This window comes from Parus major, chromosome 2 (assembly GCF_001522545.3).
Source record: "Parus major isolate Abel chromosome 2, Parus_major1.1, whole genome shotgun sequence".
Lineage (NCBI taxonomy): Eukaryota > Metazoa > Chordata > Aves > Passeriformes > Paridae > Parus > Parus major.
Window position 1 is genome coordinate 59,151,452 of NC_031769.1, and position 20,402 is coordinate 59,171,853.

At 39.3% G+C, this 20,402-nt stretch overlaps 1 long non-coding RNA gene across 9 annotated transcripts in view; it reads right to left on the reverse strand.

Annotated features, from left to right (window-relative positions):
- The window catches only part of LOC117243895, a 253,109-nt gene that overhangs the window by 79,088 nt on the left and 153,619 nt on the right, over nt 1-20,402 (reverse strand). The window contains exon 5 of one of the 9 annotated variants that reach the window (XR_004495900.1): nt 1,772-1,888. The exons of the other annotated variants lie outside the window; for them this stretch is intronic. This is a non-coding gene — a long non-coding RNA (uncharacterized LOC117243895). The remainder of the gene's footprint in view (nt 1-1,771; nt 1,889-20,402) is intronic. 9 annotated transcript variants of the gene reach the window in all.

Sequence of the window (20,402 nt, forward strand, 5' to 3'; positions counted from 1 at the left end):
TTATTGCTACTTTCCAGCGACCACCATCTCCTTCACATTAACAAGCACGTAAGATTTTCACCTAGTCAACAGAAGAGAAAGATACTCCTACAACAAGTGTGTGAGTTTACTGTATGTTTTTTTTCTTAATATCTCTTCCAGTTGTCAATCCATGCTTTCTGCCTGACCAATATCTATGAAACTTTCAGTTCCCCCCACCTTCACTGGAAGAAACCCTCCAGAAGGAGCTTAAGCTGCAGTGCACCTTAACTGAAAAGCTGTGTGTCAGCACACCATCAGGTCCATGTACAAAGCACAGCAATAGCAGGGATTTGTGGGTTACAGCCTCTTTCCTGTGACATTTCTCATTTTATGCCCAGCCAGTGCATGCTGAGCATCCCACACATTGAGCCATTTCAGGTACATTGCTCACAGTGTAAATGCATGAGTCACTCTCACAGCACATTTGCCCTAACACTTATAGAGAGAAATTCATTAAGAAAAGAGGCAAAAATCTCCCTTGTTCTAATAGCAGAAAGCTGGAAAGCTCAAAGATTCCCAGTCTCACGGATCCAGGGGAGGCCATAACTGGGAACAGTAATATCACACTTCCCAAAGTGTGATTTCCAAAGGTCTTCCAAGTCCTGGTCCCCTCATCCAGCCCATACTTATTTAGCTACAGTGGCACCTATGGACACTGTCCTGCTACCAAGGGGAAAGTCCATAAAAGACAGAGAAAGCCAAGCCAGAGGGAAGCTGCCAGTTACAGCCTGGCCGTGTTGCATGGTCCTTGTGCGCTTGTTCCACTTACAGGAGTCACTGGGCTGCTTCAGCAAGATTTGGGAAATGGGCAGATGTATTAAGTAGCCTCATTCCACCTGAAACATAAATAATCTCACATTTGACATCAGCACTACACATGGGAAAGGTTTTCCAAGGAATACTATGTCAAGGACAGCAGTACAATCTCCTACCCATGAAGCAAACAAACCTCTTACCTAATAGGTATTTTTCCTCAGTCAGAGTAGGATTCTTGTGTATTGTTAAGGATTTAATGGGAGACTCAAATGTAACTTAGATAAACACACCGTGAGGAAAGAAAAGCCAGCAATGTGTTTCTGTTAAAACCTCTCTAACCTAAGAGTCTCTCTTTAAGCCACTCAGAAAAGCCTTTAAAATCTGATAATCACTTAATAATATTTCACACTTGCTGCTCAACCTGAAAACCTCAGCTACAGCTTTTGTAAACTGTGGCACCATTCTTGTTCCAGATGGCTTGCAAAATAATTTATAAACAACAAAGTTCAGCAGGTTCATAGCAGCTGTTCAATTCCAGCACTTTGGCCACCCACTTCAGCATAACTGAGAGCTTTCAATCAGTTTCTTCCTCTCATGGGGCCTTCAAACAGCACCAGAGCATGTGTTCAACATGCTCTCAGAAAGTAGCCAGCCAAATAGGGAGGGTCAGTCAGCTAGGCAGCTCTGTAGCATACTCACAGCATGCTCTCACACTGCCTTCTTCCTTTATTTTTTTTAATACATAAACCTGGTTGAGAGCAAGTAGGAAAATGTCCCAGAGTTTAAAACACACCTTTCGTACAAAACACAGTTCATACAAAACAGTTCCAGTTTGTCATAGTTCAAATGCTGAATATTATCTTCACAGCAGGAATATACTGTAAATCCAAGCATAACATCTCACAGGGTCAGAATGGCTTTTTTTACTGGTTTATCTAAGTGTATGCTAAGTGTTATAAGAAATAGAGTATGTCAGAAAGGGCCTTCTCTGTACCTGACAGATTTCCATGGCTATTTCTGTTTCTTCCTCTCCTCTTCTCTTTCCTTGCTGGTGTTTACTTTGGCTCTGTTTTTCTTGTGTCCTTTCAAAACCTCCTTGTCCTGGACTGGCCTTTGGGACACAGAGGAAAAAGGAGGAGATATTGCTTCACAGTCGCTTTAAAGGTCATGCAGTCTGAACTGGACAGGGACAAATTCCAAGTCACTTTAAGCTCCTCTGGTCATGGGCATATCCACACTAAGTATTCTGGAAACTGCACGACAACATTAAGGTTGCATTAAGCCCAATAAAATATACCCTGCCTGTCAACATAGCTGATTAGCCCAGGCTCAATGCCCCATGAATCACAGACATATGGTTTCCAGGAGGCTCAGGATAAACAGAGCAGTATGGAGGCATGCCCTAAGCACTAAATACGTCTGATGTCTGCAAAGAGTGTCAGGGCATCAGCACATTCAATCGATCCAGGACAGCAGCCCCCGGTGTATCTCATCATTTCAGCTGGTGAGAAAGAGGCACCTTTTCTCCTGAGGAGCCTAGTCCTAGCTTGGTAAGCTTTTTACAAATTAGGACTGATTTGAGCTTGCTTGCTGGCCACTGCTGATAAGATGCAGCATGCTGTGGTCTGCGGATATGTTTTCTTGCTTCGGCTTACACCAGCACGCTGAGCCTGAAGGGATGACTGGCAAGAATAAGGTGCTTGTGGTGGAGGAGACCACCTCTAGGCAAGCATGCAACTGAGAAAAGTGTTCCTTAAAAAAAACATTCAGCAGCCCACAACTCCTGGAGCAACAAACAAAGCCAGCCTGACGCCGAGGTTTGTGTACCATCTCACTAACCAATGGCCAGCTAATGCTGTATTCTTCTCCAAGGCATTCTCCTTCTCCCATAAATTCTGTGGTTTCCACAGCATACACAAATTTGTCAAAATGAAAATAGCACAGTTTTGCTTTATGCTAATGTTTGAATGTAATTTGTATTGAGCTATTGTATAAACATTGGTTAAGAACTAATTGGGAGCTTTTAATGGGTCTATGTCCTGCTCACGATTGCCAGGAAGTATCAGTGTGTTGAAGAGAAAAAATGATTCCTTTAGTTTTTGACACACAGCAGAGGTTTTTTAGTAAAGCAGACAACTGAAGCAATCATAAGATCTCCAATATTTGCAAGGAGATTTTCAGTACAAGAACTGTCTGCCAACTGTCTCGGAAGTGCCCAGGAACCTTTAAAAAACCCCACAGGCAACAAGTTCTTCCAGCAAGAGTAATTTCAGTAGAGCACTGCAATAAAACAGTGTTGCAGAAGCTGGAGAGCAACACAAACAGGTACCAAACCCACAGAGGGATCCTAAACTGCAGAAGAAATCCTTTCAGCTTGTAGAAAGAGCCCAAAGTTCTCCATGACCCCTGCTGTTCCTGTGTTTTGCTCTCAAGGAAAGGTTGCTCCATCGGGGCTTTTCCACACCACATCAATAGCCAGCTGCAGGTTTGGACAATGGGAACAATTTGAAGCTGGATGAATTGAAGAAGTCAAGAGCTTCTCTGGCATGAAGTCAAAGTTTGATGAGCTGCATTTAACAGCCTTAGAATCCAGGGAGTAATTAATAAGTAATTTAATAATAAAAAGGAAAGAGAAGGAAGGGCAGAAAGAAAGATTCTGCAAAAAAAGCATAACTCTCAGGAGCTCTCTGAGCCCTGGAAAGGTTTCCTAATAGGACAGTGAGGGCAACAGAATACAGTCAGTCAGGTATTGTCAGACAGACAGTTGTCAGGCATTCTGGGATTTTCATCCTACTGCTGCTTGACAGGCAAAGCATTAAATCCCCTTTTTCAGGTGCAAACTCTATTTTAACCTTTTGCCCAAGAAAGTTAAAATTCCTTTCCATTCAAAATGGAATTAAACTACAAAATACAGAGGTGTCTAGGGATATACAAAATACAAAGCTCTGTAGGTTTAAAAAAACTTGAAAATCCACCTAATAAGGGGTTAATTACAAGGAATCTGGTTGCTGATTAGCATCTTTAGGTAAGATCAAAACCAACAATTCTGCTGTTATTTAGATAGTAATAAGAGTTAACTCTGCATGCATGTAACAGTAAAGTCAGAATTTTTAACTGCAACTCTATTGTAAGTCTTGACTTATGCTTGAACATGATCCCACACCAGCAGATTTTAAGACTGACATCTAAAATTACATGGAACATAATATTATTATCATAATGGTGGTTTTTCACCCCCTTTTGCTCAAACTGAGACAGGTTAAATTTAACCTTTTGCACAGGACAAAATATGAAGGGCTAGGGTTAGGGGTTTTTTTTAAGTGAGAAAGAAATAAAGAAAGAGAGGGACGGGGGTGCAAAATTACAAGGTAACCACCTCCCCTGTTCTCTTCTCACTCCTCTGGGAGATGCCAGACACCAAGGCAGTCCTCATCCTTAGTTTGCAGAGTTAACAAACGTAACACGAATATCGGCACTGGTGGTAGTGGAAGAAATAGGTTGGACTAAGCTCTGGCTGACCATACAAGCACTCCACGGATGCACTTTTTCACATGCTGTGTGTTAAAGCACTCCTCAGTCCTCTGTGAGCGGTAAAGACAAGGCAGCAGAGCAGGGGCGCTGTGCCTTACGTGCAGAGTTAGGCACACGGCTGAAGGCAGACAGCTTGCAACCACAGAAATAGCTCGGGTAGCCAGCAAATCAATATTTGTGTGTTATTGTTCTCACATACATCCCATTTGCTGATCCAACACTTGTTCCCGCAGAAACAGGATCAGAGCGGCTGCCGGCAGCCAGCAGGCTACCAGAGCCAGCTCCCCCTGGAGCCGGCACACAGGTGTGCTGCCTCCAACCAGCAGACAAAGATCTATGACTTCTTTTAATTAAGGAATAATCCCATTACATTACAAAAAGGACTTGCAGAAGGGGACATGTTTTTCTCCAGCATTTCTCCTCCTCGGCAAAACATCACGGCTCTCCCTTCCCGCAGCAGCTGCTTTGCATGACTCCTTGTCCTATTTCTGAGCAAACCAGACCAAGGAGCACCATCTTTGTATGTGACTGGCAAAAAAGTTCCCTTCCCTTACAGTACAAGGAAGCAGAAACTAAGAGGAAATGGAAGGATGTTTTCTGGTAAGTGTGCATTCAGTTATGCTCTGCACTTCAGTCTAGCAGAGGAAGTGATAATTCTGGGGACAGCAGCAACTCAGCATCTATGAGGACATGATAGATGGGCTGCACACAAGGGTGCTGAGAGAAGAGATTACTGCTGTAGTGTCTGCTCTCTCTTGTCTTTGAAGAAATCATAGAGACCAGTAGAGATGTCCCACACTCAGAGCAAGGCAAGTGTTGCACCCATCTCCAGAAATAGCTTAAGGACAATATAGTGAGTTGCCAAAGAATGGATATAAAGGGTGTCTGGCTTGCCTTGACTAAAGGAGTACAGCTTTTAATCATACAAACTGCCCCAGCACTCCCCCATTGTATTCTTGCATAAGGGGAAAGTTATGGATACTATTACATTACCAAAAAGAAAATAATGTAGAAACATGCAATTCCGCTCTACATTCCCAAAGATGTATTTGTAACTTGTGTACAAAATAAAAAATCTTCATGTGCTTAAAATCTGCACAAGATAAAACAGTCACCCCAAGTAATCCACCTGCAACCCAGCCCATTAGAAAAGCTCATGTCAGGATTAACAGACTAGATCTGACAGAAAAATCTTCTAGAAAATATATACATGGATGCCCAACTTCTAAAAGCTTCTCTCAGCCCTACAGACAATTCCTCTGATAGGCCCAACACACCAGCCTTCTTTCCTTTCCTTATCTCACCCAGCAAATGAATGTTATTAAATACACAATCTTTCTTCAGTGGGCTACACAAACAAAATACGCACAATTAATTAATGCTGCAGTCATTTCTTTGATCTTCCAATGAAAACAAAATTTAAAAGTCATACTATTTCAGCCTAGAAGCTTAGAGTTAAAAAGCTTAGGAACTCATCCGGGACTTTGAATCCAAGAATCATTGGGCTGATGTCATTAAAAGAGCTGAATTAGACTTGTAATTATTCCCTTATGAGTTCTGCCATCTATGTGAGAAAGAAGGGTATTCATTTCTGTCCTCAAAATTGATTTACTTTAGGGAAAAAACCAGAAGGGTTGGGGAGAGCAAGAGCTTGGCTTTACTGTGCATCTGATAGAATACAAGTAAATAAGTGTCAATAGCAAACAAGATCTCTGCCAGTCAATAGGAGCTATACCTTCTGTTTACATGGCATGGCAGTTTCCCTGAGACCCTCAGCATAAATCCTATCTCCACAGTTCCAGCTGGCTGTCCACTGCTTAGTGCACCAGCACTTCATTAACATGCAAATGCTTGACAGTTATTGGGCTTAAGTACATCTGCATATTTATAAACAGCCATTCCAAACCACATCCCCATTTAAGGGAACTGCTTAATGACACTGAACCTAAAGTCTCTCTCATACCCATTAAACAATAAACTGCAGCCAGATTCACTCATTTTGTATTTTTATGGTACTTTTAAAAATACTTCACACATAGCAAGGTAAAAAAAAAATGTGTCAGTTGATTTGTTCTTTTGTGGCAAACTTCTCTTTATTAAACCCCATTTTTCTACTGAAAAGGCAAAAATAACTGAAAAAAAGGTTAGAAATCTATATCAGGTAAATTTGCAGCAATAAAACACAACCATCCAGTAAACCATATTTATCATTTTATCCATAATCTATAAAGTATTCAGTCAAAATATGCAACCACTGAATTTTCAAAGCAAAAGCTTGAGAAGCATCAGACAACCAATGCACAAAATCGAAAATTACCCCAAAAATCTAGACTTAATTTCTTTGCTCACAACAAGAATTCTGCACATCTAAGGATGATTTCTATGTGTCCTCCAATCTCACATCATTGAAGGCACATATCAATCCCAGCATAGATACCCCTACTTCTAGCAGCACATTCTATCCAAAGCATCTGGAATTTTAACATGAAGTCCTATAAATTTTGCCATGAACTCAGATTTCTCAAAAATATTAATGAAAAATATATTTAGTAATAAAAGAATTTAAAAAAAATTTAAAAATAAAAAATCAGAATTTATTTTTAAGTGGACAAAGTCATGCCAAAACCGGCATGTCACTAAGCAGCCATGAAGTATCAGACACACCTACATGGACAATTCCTGCACATGAATTATAAGACTTGAGTATTTTTGTTACATATACTCATGAATGTGTGCTCTACTTGCATGTGTAAAGAAAGTACAGGTCTAAAAGCCAAATACCTTCTCTGCAGAGACCTAACCTGGACAATCCCCGCTACACAGATCACATAAAAAGCTCCATTGCATCTCCTGCTTCTCGCCCACTATCCAGAGAAACAATTTTAAGGATAATGGTGATGAGGAGAAACTGAAATATCTGAAATGCTAGCACAATAATCCGAAGTGTTACATAAATACCACAGTAAAATACAGAAGCATAAGCATTGCAAGCTTCATTTTGCTCATATTTGGCTATATTTATATCACTGCATCAGAGTCAAGTATGTTCTCAGCTCTCTCTGGAGTTCTCTGAGAAATGTCCAACAAATGAGAAGTCATGGAACAAAGAAGATATGTCATAACAACTACCACTGCACAAAAATAGGACAAAAATACAAAAATTTGTGAAACCAAACTTAAGAATTCATGGCGAGTTTTTTGGGTTTTGGTGGTTTTTTTGGTTAAGAAAATGTGCAATAAACCCAGATATGCTCAAATGAACAAAATATGAAAAAAAATTCTAGACAGCACTCAAAAACTAAGTATTGTCCATTTACAGAAGCCAAATTTGCCTGCATATTTCCTATTTTATGTATAGGAAATGCTGTATAGCAAGAGTAACTACTACAGCAAGACAGATGCACACATTTTTATATACACAAGGGATGTTGAAGCTTGATTACAAGATAATTCCATACACAATTAACATTATATACTATGATCATTCTGAAAACTAATGAAAAAAGTGAAGACAAAACATTTTCATGAGAAGATACTTGTATTGGTTTTGTGTATTTAAGATGAGCTCTGTTCTTCCTCCACAACTTGATTCATTTTTCATAGCCTCCAATTAAGAATAGGAATGCACCCAACTAGGACTTCCTTTATTCCCACTGCCTAAAATTTGGCCCCATTAAAGCAGACAAAGATTAAAGGTAACATTTTTTAAAATTCCCAACACATTTTAGCTTTTAAGGCTCTTCCTCAGAGCCACACTCAGAAACACTGTCTCGCTGGAAGTCAGTGAAGCAGCCTTCAATGTCCAAACATTTTATAAAAATACTGGTCTTAGAAGTCTTCAATCTATTTGTAACTTCTGAAGGTTTTACCACCAGCCTAGCAGTTTTCCTTCTGGTTTATCTTCCCATAAAGATAAACAAAAGAGCAGGCTTTTTGTTGAACAAATACTTCACAAATACTAGAATGCATGGTGGGATGGTTTGTTTTTTGAACAACTGGTTTGGGTTTTTTTGAAGATAAAAAGTTTAGTTTTGTGGTTTGAGTTGCCCTGTGTACCATTTGGGCATTCATTTTCATTCTTGTACCAGTGATGACACAACTGAGGAAATAAAGACCTTATTGGAGATAATATACTAATCATCAGGAAAATTTAATTTTGCGGTAGCTTAGGGTTAAGATGAAAAGCTGGTTCTTACACAGCCCTTGGATGATGCTCACCTTACCTTTCTAGCTCAACCTCCAAATGAGAGAAATGCTGCCTACAAGAGATTTAATATCAGTGTGACAAATCACAGTTTCACATAAATTATGAACATAGTATACCAAAATAATATCAGCAAAATGGTGTGGGAAATACAATATCACATCACTGTGATCATCACTTGAGTTTCTTCACCTGTACCTTGGTGTGTGCTCACCACTGAGCTCTCTCTGATAACACAGAAGAAAATAATGGATAAAAAAACCTGCAAAAAGACATCAGTGTCTTTCACTTGGGTTGCACCATGACTTCTGAGTCACTTAATATGTGCCCAGTATGGGGTAAAAAATAAGGACGCTGAGTAGATATTTTGGAGTACACTATGGTTAAAACAACTTTTTATAATGAGTGCCAGGTGGAGAGGTGCTTAGGAGCAGTCCCTTCTAACTGAGGCTGAGCTATACCTGCTCCTTTCAAGCTTCCTCACTTTGCTTAAGGTCAATACCAAGGATTTGGAAGATAGATAAAGTCCAAGAAAGCAAAATATCTGCCCCAAAAAATACTCCTTAGTTTCTTCCTTTGATATGAAGTGTTAATGAAGTTAAGAGTTTAGGGTCTTTGAAAAGACCCTGAAAAATCATGTTACCCCTCTTGATGAAGCCAGCTTTGAAGACCACTGAGTAAACAATCTCATTTTAAAAATGAAAACTCACTTTGCCTTGGACTAAGTTCTAGTTTATTTCGATTACCAAACATCATTAAAAACAAAAAAAAAAAAACAAAAAAAAAACTTGCACTTATATAAAGCACAGACAGGAATCTTAAATTCAGAAAGAAGATCAGACCCAAGGCAACTCTGACCAGCATACTCTTACCAGCACAGCACAGCTGATTATTGCCCAGTAAGTGCAGCATACCTTGAATATGCTAACAACAGAACATTTTGAGGAAAGTAAGTTTAGTACACTTTCTTAGTCTTTTATAAAACTAATACTTTTAGCTCAACAGCACCCTCAATTACCAAGTGGGTCAGATATTTTTACTTTCAAAATCTATTTTCCAGCAAATTAAACTGTTTGGCCTGAGATTTTGCTTTTGTATAAATACAAAATTCAGTTCTCATAAACAAATGAATTGAAGAATACACACTGCAAAATCCTGATGGCCTTCCCTTTGGGAAGCTGTAGAAGACACTTGCTTTGGATCAGGAACTGACAGCATGCCTGCCAGTTATGAACATGCCTGCTTTTTCTTTCTATTTTTTTTTTTTTCAACTCAGAATGTTCTCAGATCTCTCTACCTGGTAGAAAATTCAAATTTGTGCACAGAAACTTTGTAAAAATAACTTAAATTTCAATACATGAATTCTCTTAGATTGTGCTGGCAGGGCTTTCCTTGCAATTGCAACTAAAAAGCTGCAGATAGGCTGTAGAGGATCACTCTGCTCCTTAGTTGGTGAAGTACCACAGAGAATTGCAGGAAAGAATTAATTATTTTGCCCTCATATCAGAGCTGGAACAGCATACAGCCAGTGCAATTTGCTCTTATACTGCATAAAGGGAAAACAAAACATCAAATAGCTTGTTAGTTTAAAGACTGCTTTCTCTTTGAGGGGAGGGAGCGGTGAGAAGGGATGTATATGTAAATGAGGCAGAGAAACTACAGAGAAAAAAAGATGCAAGCATATAATTAAAATCTGTATCACAATGCCTACATACAACGTACCCACTGAGATTACAGGTCCAATATTGATTCTAGCATCAAACTTTTCAATGTTACATTTTACAACTTAATCGCTTTCTTTTAAAATATGCTTTTCATGTGCAATCTCTATTGTAGCACAATAGGCCCAAAACGATTTTTCAAACAAAGATAGACTTTTATCGAACAGAAAGTGAAAACTTTTGAACTCTGATCCCAGGTCTTTGATGTGTTCCAAGCAGTTAAATGTCTGAAGCCACACAGTCTCATTTCAGCTTGCACAAAACCAGAAGTTCTTCTGTGTGTTATGGTGTACACCTTCATAATGAGCTTACACCTTTGTAAGAGCTACATGGTCAGGTGTTAAAGACAGATTCACATTCAAGTTTGACCTGAGTAGATTTTTCAATTTTAAGGTGACACTCCTGAAAGTATTTACTTCTGTATTCAAAGATAGTATTAAAAAAAATGGAAATGATCCCCTGATATGGGGAAGGTATTTATTCTCCTAGCATTTTTACCTGTGTTTTATTTCTCCAATAAAAAGGGGACTTTTGACTGGGTAAGAAAGAGGTTTCTTGAAAAAAAAGGAAAAGCTGCATCTTTATTAAATCAAACAGATCTGGACACTTGTCATTCTCCCAAAATGCAGATGATTATGAGGCCTAAGACAAGAAGCATAAGCTTAGCAATTTTGGGTTTTTTTCTTAAGGCTCTGGCTGTCTCATATGTCAGACAGGCATGTGTATTATGCACATCCAGCAGGGGACAAAGATCAGAAATTTAAAGGAGCTGTTTGTGATTTTGGATGGGATGTGGCACACAGATGAAAGAGCAAATATTTTTCCCCTTGGTTTAATGCTAGCACTAGATTCCTAAATTAAGCCCAGCAGGAAATAAACATCCACCACAGATTTCAAAAGATATCTCACATCTTTGTATTAAAACGTGTTATTTTAAGAGTCCCAAATGCTGCATGTCTGATTTTTATTAAGTCCAGAGCCAACATAGGAAGTGTTATTTGACTTTACTTTAAAAGAAAGCAGAAAATATCAGTGGACAATGGGATGTAAATTGCAGGAAGCCAAAACAAAATTGAAGAGTATGAGATAATGGGCCTGATGCTATTATCTAGAGGAATACTAAGACCACAGGTTTCAAAAAATTACTTTGATAACCTTGAGAGCTCACTCAGACTACAGAATATCAAGTCAGCAGATTTTCCAGGGGGAGTGGAAGGACAATAGTTTCAATTTTTCTCTTCCAAACAGACTGGGGATATGTTTCTGACATGCATTTCTGATTTCCTTATAAACTAAATAGCTACAGCGTTGTAGTCCAAAGGAGAACATAATTAAACATCACTCCACATCCTCCTCACACATTTCATGTGTGCAGTTCTTGGTGAAAAAAATAATTCTCTGTCCCTATACCAATGCAGTTAAAAGTTCCAACTCTGAAATTCCCTGTACAAAGTCTAAAACTACCAACATAAGATTTTGCCCCGCTCAATCACAATACACTAAGCTTTTATTTTGGAGTTTGCAGATACTATTTTTTTTTCCTCTTCTTTCCCACTGACTTTGATGATGTTTTGGGATTAAAACAAGGAGTAGACAGCTCCCATGAGATGAAAGACATTGCTGCAAAGAACACTTACTTAGAAGATTAAAAAAAACCAAAAACAACCTCTTGGAGTTTGAGATGCAGTTATGTATTTATTTAAAGAAACAGTCCCTTGAAGGGGCTTAGAGTTCAATATTTTAAATAAGTTTCTGCTTTATCAAACCTAGTTGGAAATAAAATGCCTTTTATAATTGCCAAGCTGATCAAAATTATAACAGTACATTCCCAAGTAAGTTAAATGTATTTTTACAAGCAGAAAGAATAGCTCCAAGTTCTTCTGCAAACAGTACCAGTAATAGAACCTAAGTTTCTCTCCTTCATGGCAAATGACAACTCCCAGCAGCCCTTACTCCAGTGACACCATTTCAACAAGGTTCCACACATCCCTCCTCCATCAGCTAACTCCCAGCCAGGCAGAGAGGGAGCCCTGCTATGGCAAAGCCTGAGCCATGGTTCAAATGATTCAGCCAGCCTCTCAGGCAAGATGGAGTACAGACCTGGTAAGCTCACACATCTCCCAGAAAGGACTAATTTATCTTCCTCTTCTAGCCAGTCCTATATTTTATAACATTTTTATTGTTTTCCCCTTCCAAGTCTGCCCAAACCTCTGATGGTCAAGACAATCAAACTTATTGGATGAAGGGATGAGGCAGAAGAGGTGCAGAGGGAGAAGAAAAAGAAAAAAAAAGAAAAAAAAAGAGACAAAAAAAAGAAAATTAAAGAAAAAGTCTTGTTTTCTTTGGGAAATAGGCTAACAACTTTGACAGCAGACAGAACTGTGTGCACATGAATGAGCTTTCTCACACTGCTGGGTCAGCTGACCCAGAGGAGAAAGACCTTTGGTTTCTGTTCCTGACACCACTTCTGCATGAAGTGTAAGCCAAGCTGATTTATGTTTCCGTTTGTGCAGGCTTAGAATAAGCCCATAGTAACTTACATACATCTTCCACATTGTGAACAAGAGTAATTTATTAGGAATAGCAGGCTTTGAGAATCCTGGGTGAAAAATGCAAAGAACTAACTCAGTAGTTTCTAACTCAGGGCCTGATTGGCATCAGCAGATTCACAGATTACTTCAGGTACCAACATTCACTTGTGTCTCCAAGTTACAGGTCTCATTTTAAGTTTTCAATACCTGCAAACTTGAGGAAACCTCCTCTGTGAGGTTTTGGCTGTGAGGTTGATGAGGTCTTGGATTTACCATGACCTCAGGTTAAAAATAATGCAGGACCTTAAGAAAACGCTGACAAAACCAGAAGCAAATGCCAGTTAACATCCAGAGTTCATCTCTCATAAAAGACCAGTGAAACTACACTTAGAACTCCCTGAATGTTTCTACCTAGAGGTTTAATAATTTGGCCCATCTTTGCAAAAGATGAGTTCATCCTTTGCAAGCTTTTCGTTTATATACATTATAGTAAAAAATATAAAATTTGTGTTTGCAGTTCTTTGCCAACTTCTGAATCTAGGAAAGAATGTTTCCTCCTTTCATTACATTTCTTATTAATGTATTTAAAGTTCATATTTCTTTACAATCCTAAAATGCTGATTTATCCCTTTATTATTTGATCCTATGTTTCATTCCAATCACTAGGCTATTATGCAGGTTTTATTCTCAAAATTTGCCCAAATATTATGAAGCAGTAGCACTTTGTTAAATTGTTCCAGAAGCCTGAAATACAGAATTGCTTTTAAAACGTGATTTGCTTTTGTTTTCAAAAACAGGTGTGACATAACTGCTATTTATCACACAGAGTGATGTCATTGTATTAACATGGGCAGTGGCTGTCTCTTGGACATGTATGTGCTCAGTGGTCTTGTATTTAAAGCATTAAAAAAATACAGTTAAAAAATTTTTAAAATTAAAAATGTGAATTATAACCATTTTCATGGAAATTCTGATTTGTTTTTAATGACGCACTGCCAATAGATTTGTCACTGGAAGCAAAAAAAGTTTGGTATCATTATCTCAGCATATTCAGGATTTTAAACTGACCAACTTACAGAATTGATTTTAAAAGATTCAGCTTAGGGAAGTAGGGAGGAGATGCCTGGGAAAAAACCATCAGTTCTATCTGCAGAGTGGAATTGATTATATGTTCTGGATGGCTTATGCTCTAGGACTATAAAAAATTGCAGGTGACTTTGGTTACTAGAGGAGCTATTAGTCAGCCTGAATTATTGACATATTTTTGTGTAGTGTAGCTGCAAATACCTCCCTCAGTTTTCTTTTTCACTCTCAGAATGTAAACATTCGGAGCTATCATGGAAAGGAAGGTCAAAAGGTGTAACACAGGAACAAGCTATTCCAGAACCTAAGATCCCATCAAAACTAAACTTTTATTCTGCAGCCAGTACACAGGAAGAAGTTTACATCTCCTCTTCCTTTAGCTGGTCTTAAGATCACTTCATATCAAGATATAAGATATATCAAAATAAAAAAATATATCCAAAGACTGTACCAAAGTGTCCAGAGAAGGTGTTGCACCCTTCATTTGATGCTCAAACACCAAAGACCAAAAAGATTCACTGGGCAACAGGGAACTATGAAAACGAAAACCATGAAACTATGAAAATTTTTCTTTATTTATCTTTCCCACCATATACTAACATCCAGTCCCTTAGGACAGGACTACACTCTTTTCACAAGATGCCATTCCCTTCCAATACTCTGAATTAACCATGCTAGTCGAACAAGTGATCATTAATTATTTGGCCATACTCTTACTATTCAGTGTGAAGTCCCATGTCTTGTTTACCATGCACTGTTCAAAGCCCGACTTGAACAATGAATTATTCATTTGCTTGTGGGTAATCCTACAGTGCTCATCACAACATCTGAATGCATTACAAACATTAAGTGATTCATTTTCACATCATCTTTGTGTGATGATATGAATGATATCATTGTATGCACATTACAGAAGCGGGGGCATGACACAGGAATAGTAAAGCATCTGTTAATTCCAAGTACACAAATGGAGGTTTGCAGGGGCAAGTTTCTTCAAAATACCTACATTTGTCACACCATTCTAGACAGCTTCATCAGTACGTGTGGATAATAACCAGAGGTGGTCTCAGAGCAGGCCTTTAGAAAATGAGTAGGACAATCAGAATTCCCTTACCACATGAAAACATTTTGGTATTAAACTATACTGTACATTAGATGTGATGAATAAAAAATGCAGACAGTGGAAGGAAAGAAATTCTTAGAAAAAGCTGCTACACTGCAGAGGTATAAAAGAAGGTAAACAGCAAAAACTCAGATACAACAATGCACAATAAGAATTTGCACTGTGTTGCTTTTTCAGAGATCATCATATTTCAGAGAATATCCATTTTTCATTAGACATAGGGAAACAGAGTGATGAAGCATGAAGAAAAGGCTGAGGTACTTAATGCCTTCTTTTGCTGTCTTTACAGTCAGGCCAGTTGATCTCGGGCTGCCCAGCCCCCTGAGCTTGAAGACAAGGAGCAGAATGAAGCCCAGTAACCCAGGGGAAATGGTCAGTGTTCTGCTATGCCATTTAAACACATGAATTCATGGAGACAGATGGAATACACCCAAGGGTGTTGAAGGAGCTGGTAGAGGTTCTCACTTAGCCACTTTCCATCATTTACCAGCAGTCCTTGCTAACTGGGGAGCTCCCATCGACTGGACATTAACAAATGTGATGCCCATCTATAAGAGCTAGAGGAGGATCTGGAGAACTACAGGTCTGTCAGCCTAACCTTAATAGTAGGGAAGGTCACGGAAGATCGGTTTGCGTGTCAACATGCAACATGTACAGGATAACCAAAGGATCAGGCTCAGCCAGCATGGGTTTATGAAAGGCAGGTCCTCCTCAGCCAAACTTCTCTGACTGGGTGACCTTCTTGGTGGATGAGGGGAAGCCTGTGGATGTTGTCTACCTGGATGTGAGTAATGCCTTTGACACTGTTTCCCATGGCATTCTTTTGGAGAAACTGGATGCTAATGGATTGGATGTGTGCACTGTTCACTGAGTCAAACACTGGCTGGATATCCAGGCCACTGTTGGAGTGGTGGTGACAGGCCAGTCCTGTTTAGTATCTTTACTGAGGACCTGGACAAGGGGACTGAGACCACCCTCAGTCAGTCTGCAGGCAACACCAAACTGACTGGGTGTGAGTCTTGATCTGGGGCAGGGTAGGAAGTCTCTGCAGAAGGATCTGGACAGGCTGGATTGATGGGCTCAGGACAATTGTATGAGGGTCAACAAGGCGAAGCTCTGAGTCCTGCACTTGTGTCACAACAAGCCCAGGCAGTGCAACAGGCTGGGAGCAGTGGCTGGAAAGTGTTCCAGCAGAAAAGAACCCAGACATGCTGGTTGACAGTGGCTGAACATGAGCCAGTCTGCACTCAGGTGGCCAAGAAGGCCAATGGCATCCTGGCCTGTATCAGGAGCAGTGTGGGCAGCAGGAGCAGGACAGTGATTGTCCCCCTGTACTCAGCACTGGTGAGGCCACACCTCGAGTGCTGTGTTCAGTTCTGGGCCCCTCACCACAAGGAAGACTTTGAGGGGCTGGAGAGTGTCCAGAGCAGGGCAACAGAGCTGGGGAAGGGTCTGGGGCACAAGTCCGATGAGGAGCAGCTGAGGGAGCTGGGGGTGTTTAGCCTGGAGAAAAGGAGGATCAGGGGATCCTTTGTTGCTCACTACAACTGCCTGAAAAAGGAGGGTTTAGGGAGGTAGAGTTTGTTTCTTCTCCCAGGAGAGACAGACTCACTGCACAGCCAGGAGCACACCAAGACTGCCATCAGAGATTAAAAACAGTTTGGGACTGTGTGCTTAAACAATAGGGACCATCTTCAATTTTTCCCTGTTGGATGTAATTCACTCAAACACATCTGACCTCATTTAAATATAATTAAAAATCTCTACATGCTAGCTGTAGGTATAGTTTCTATTATGACAACTTTTTCCACAGTTTGATCCTTTTCCCAGTGTCTAAACCTCACAAAATCATACATCCAGACCATCTGCCATTTTACTTAGCATCCCAACAAATGACTATCCTTACGCAGGGTTTACCTTTCTACAAGTGAAAACAGTTCCAAATGGTGTTAAACTTTCCTAAGTGGCAGACATGAAGACAAAGCTGCTATAGTGGAAAAAATCCTTTCACAATTACTGTACTACAAAAATAAAGGGGTTTCTGCTTCAATTCCAATAGCCATGGTGTTTCCATGAGAAATACAGCTGGATATGCAGGGCAGCACATATTTTGTGTTCTGGAGCTGTAACACAACCCAACAGGCTGCTAGTTATAGACCAACATCTATTTTTCTGAAGTGACCCAGAACCTGATCTCAGTTCTGCAAAAGGTCTCTTACAGACTGCGAACATGTTATTGGAAGACGTCTTACTCCCTTACTCTGTGCCTTCAGAAATCTGATTTAATTACTGTAATCCAATTCGAATAATAGAGGAAAGGCAAGCAGATTTTTCCTACACACACTTGCACTGTCCTTCATTCCTTGATGCCATTTTTTTTCATGGTTTTCCAGACAGCCTGGGAAAACTCCCTCAGAATTCAGTAATCCAAATTAATTAGCTCCAAACCCAAATGACTCCTCTAGTCTTTGCAGAAGTCCCCATTCATCATTCAGGAAAACGGGGATCAACACTAAAAGTGGTGGTGCTACCACAGCAGAATCAGGCTACTTTAGGTTTCTGGCTCTCTGTGAAAGACTTCTGAAATCACCTGGAATGTCTACCATGCAGCTGACAGTATCACTGTCACACACCAGATATCAGTGCCAGATGTACAAATCTGAATCCAGGTCTAGTGGGAGAGTTTTATCACCTGGGGGAAGGCAGAATGTCTAGGAGAAAATGTTGTAAGGAATTCAGCAGGGAGCCATGTAAGTCAGTCTCCTGGCACTTACGTGTTATCACTTGCTTGATTCCAATGCTTCAATTTCTGACAGTCACTGGTTTTAAAGAGGCTGAGTTTAAAATGCTAACCACTGCTGAAGTCACAGGCCAACCATCAGACCACACTGACACCAAACCTGCTGGATGGGAGACAGCATGGAAGAACTATGCCCACATGGCCATCTCTGCTCAGGACTTGAGCTACTGCCCAACTCCTACCAATTCATGTCACTCATGGTAGTTGTGTCTTCATATAAAATTTTCTACCCATTTATTTTGGTCTCATTACATATTACACGAAACTAAAAGACACTTTGGCTTAAGTAGATCAAAAAAGTAAAATTTGCTTTGGGAAATAAACTTATCTCAAAAATTCATCTCATCCCAATTTTAATACAACACACACTCCTAACCCCTCTGCAGGCTTGTTAGGAGACTGCGGGGATTTTTCAAACACCATTTCCTTCTTATGTCTGACTGCTTCAGAAGCAAAGTTGACATGTGTTACCAGTGAGCAAGTCCAGGAAGAAATCAGATCTGAGCACTTCCTACTCAGAAGAATAGAGAAGCTAAAGCAGAAAACATGAATTGAGGGCTTTATGATAAGACTGAGATCCCAAAGACTAAAGCCTGTGCTGAAGCTTGCAACAGAAAGGTGAAGTAGTTCAAGACTCAAGAGTGTAAGCTGGTTTAAACAAAAGTCACCAGTCACTAATTTTAACTGGAACAATAAAGGGCAAATACCAGTTCCACTGTAGCTGTCTATGAAACACCAATTATTTTAGTACATTCAGACAAAAAATCTGCAGCACAGGCATTTGATAGTTATAAATCATGTAAAAAATGTTTGTATTTGTGCTGAAATCTGAATTTGCTGTTACTTTATGCTCACCACAATATCTGTAAACAAAAGAATTTCTTAAAAATTCAAACACCTGCTAATTCATAATTGTGTAAATAGTTTCACTATCTACTGGTATTCAGTAATAAAAAAAACATTTTTGAATGCAGCCCTCCTCTGACAATAACATTCACCTCACTTAAAATTTCTATATTACATATATATATATTTTTTCACTTCAATACATTGTTTAGATTGTTTAGGTTTAAGTTACACCATCATAAAACACAAATTAGCTTCTGTTTGGGGCATAACTAGAGGAGGCAGGAATAAAAAAGGATCATTTCTTTGTATCTACTTAATTTAAAAACCCATATTTGAAAAAAACCAACAACATTATTAAAAAGTAATATTGGGCTATTAATTTGAAAAAACAAATGCTGTAGGCAGTTAAAATATTGTAAGTAATACCACATTATTTTAATAAACTACTTGGGAAACACATAATATTAGGTTAATACACAAACCTTAAGTGTTACTGAGTTTGAATACAGTGATTTTGCAACTGTGCTTTAACAGGGAGACCAAGTCCCAAGGCTGAGACAGATTGAGCACTACAGAAACTTTACTCTTTCCCTCATCAGCTGCTAGAAGATCACTCTAATGGCTCCCTCAGGCTGGGTTCAAGGAGCAACTGCAACACTATAGGAAGGGCTGCAAAATTTGATTCCTTCTTTTGTAGCCTACTTCCCTCGGGCCAAACTGCAGAGCTTTCACATAAAGGGGTGACAGGAATAAAAAGGAGATTTTTGTCTGTCTTATACACAACAAATAAAATGGATTTCAAGACTCACAAAAGAGAAAAGCACCTTCTTGTCCCATCACAGGTTGCAAGGCTGTGGCCCCACTGAGTAAGCCCCTGAAGGAAGAAGCTTTTGGCTGTGAGTGTAGTACCACTGCTAATCTATGAACATTCAAACCACACCAACAGAACAGGAATGAGAATGGACTAAAAATCTTGATTCTTAATAGAATTTTTAACACACTTTTTAAAAGATGTTTATGCATTTTCTCTATCTTCTCTCTCCTGAAGTTTTATAATAAAATTCAGTCTTACTGTCAATTTTTTTTTCCACCTCTCTCCCTAAAACAGGAAGTGCTTGAAAGAAACTTTGCTTTTTATAAAAAGGAGTAGCAAAGCTTCACAGAATTGCTCCTCTCCAGGTGCAAAGATCACAAATATCAACCAATATCTAGAGGCTACAGTCCTAGACTGAGGCTGGATTAAGTGCTTTGCAAAATACTTACTTCATATTTAAAACAATTTTTTTTTTTTACAGTCAGCCAGTGACTGATTGGAAAAATGCTGGAAATGTGCCAAGGTGCTCTATTCAAAACATCTTGAAACAAACTGCACTACTGTCTATATTTGGAAACCATAAAAATTTGCAAAACTAAAACCATATACTTGTAAATATATATGATCAGCCTTCATGGTTTTCAAAGGAAGCAAGTACAGATAAACTACAAGGATAACATATGGCTGGATATGAATGTGGTTTACATCTGTTACTGGTTAATTAGCTCAAACTTTACCCACAGTGGAGTTTTGAAGATGCAGGGACACGTGTTAAATGCATGAGACATATTTTGGAATGCTGAACAGTCCTAAAAGTCCCAAATTCTAACTGGTAAGTCTTTCAGCCTTGCAGACACACCTTGCTTGGTTGGAACACTTCTTAGTGGGTTAGGCATGAAGAACCCTGTCAGGGAAGCTGGATCCTTATTCCAGTTCCCATCCATTTACTCTTGTCTCAAGTCAGTCACC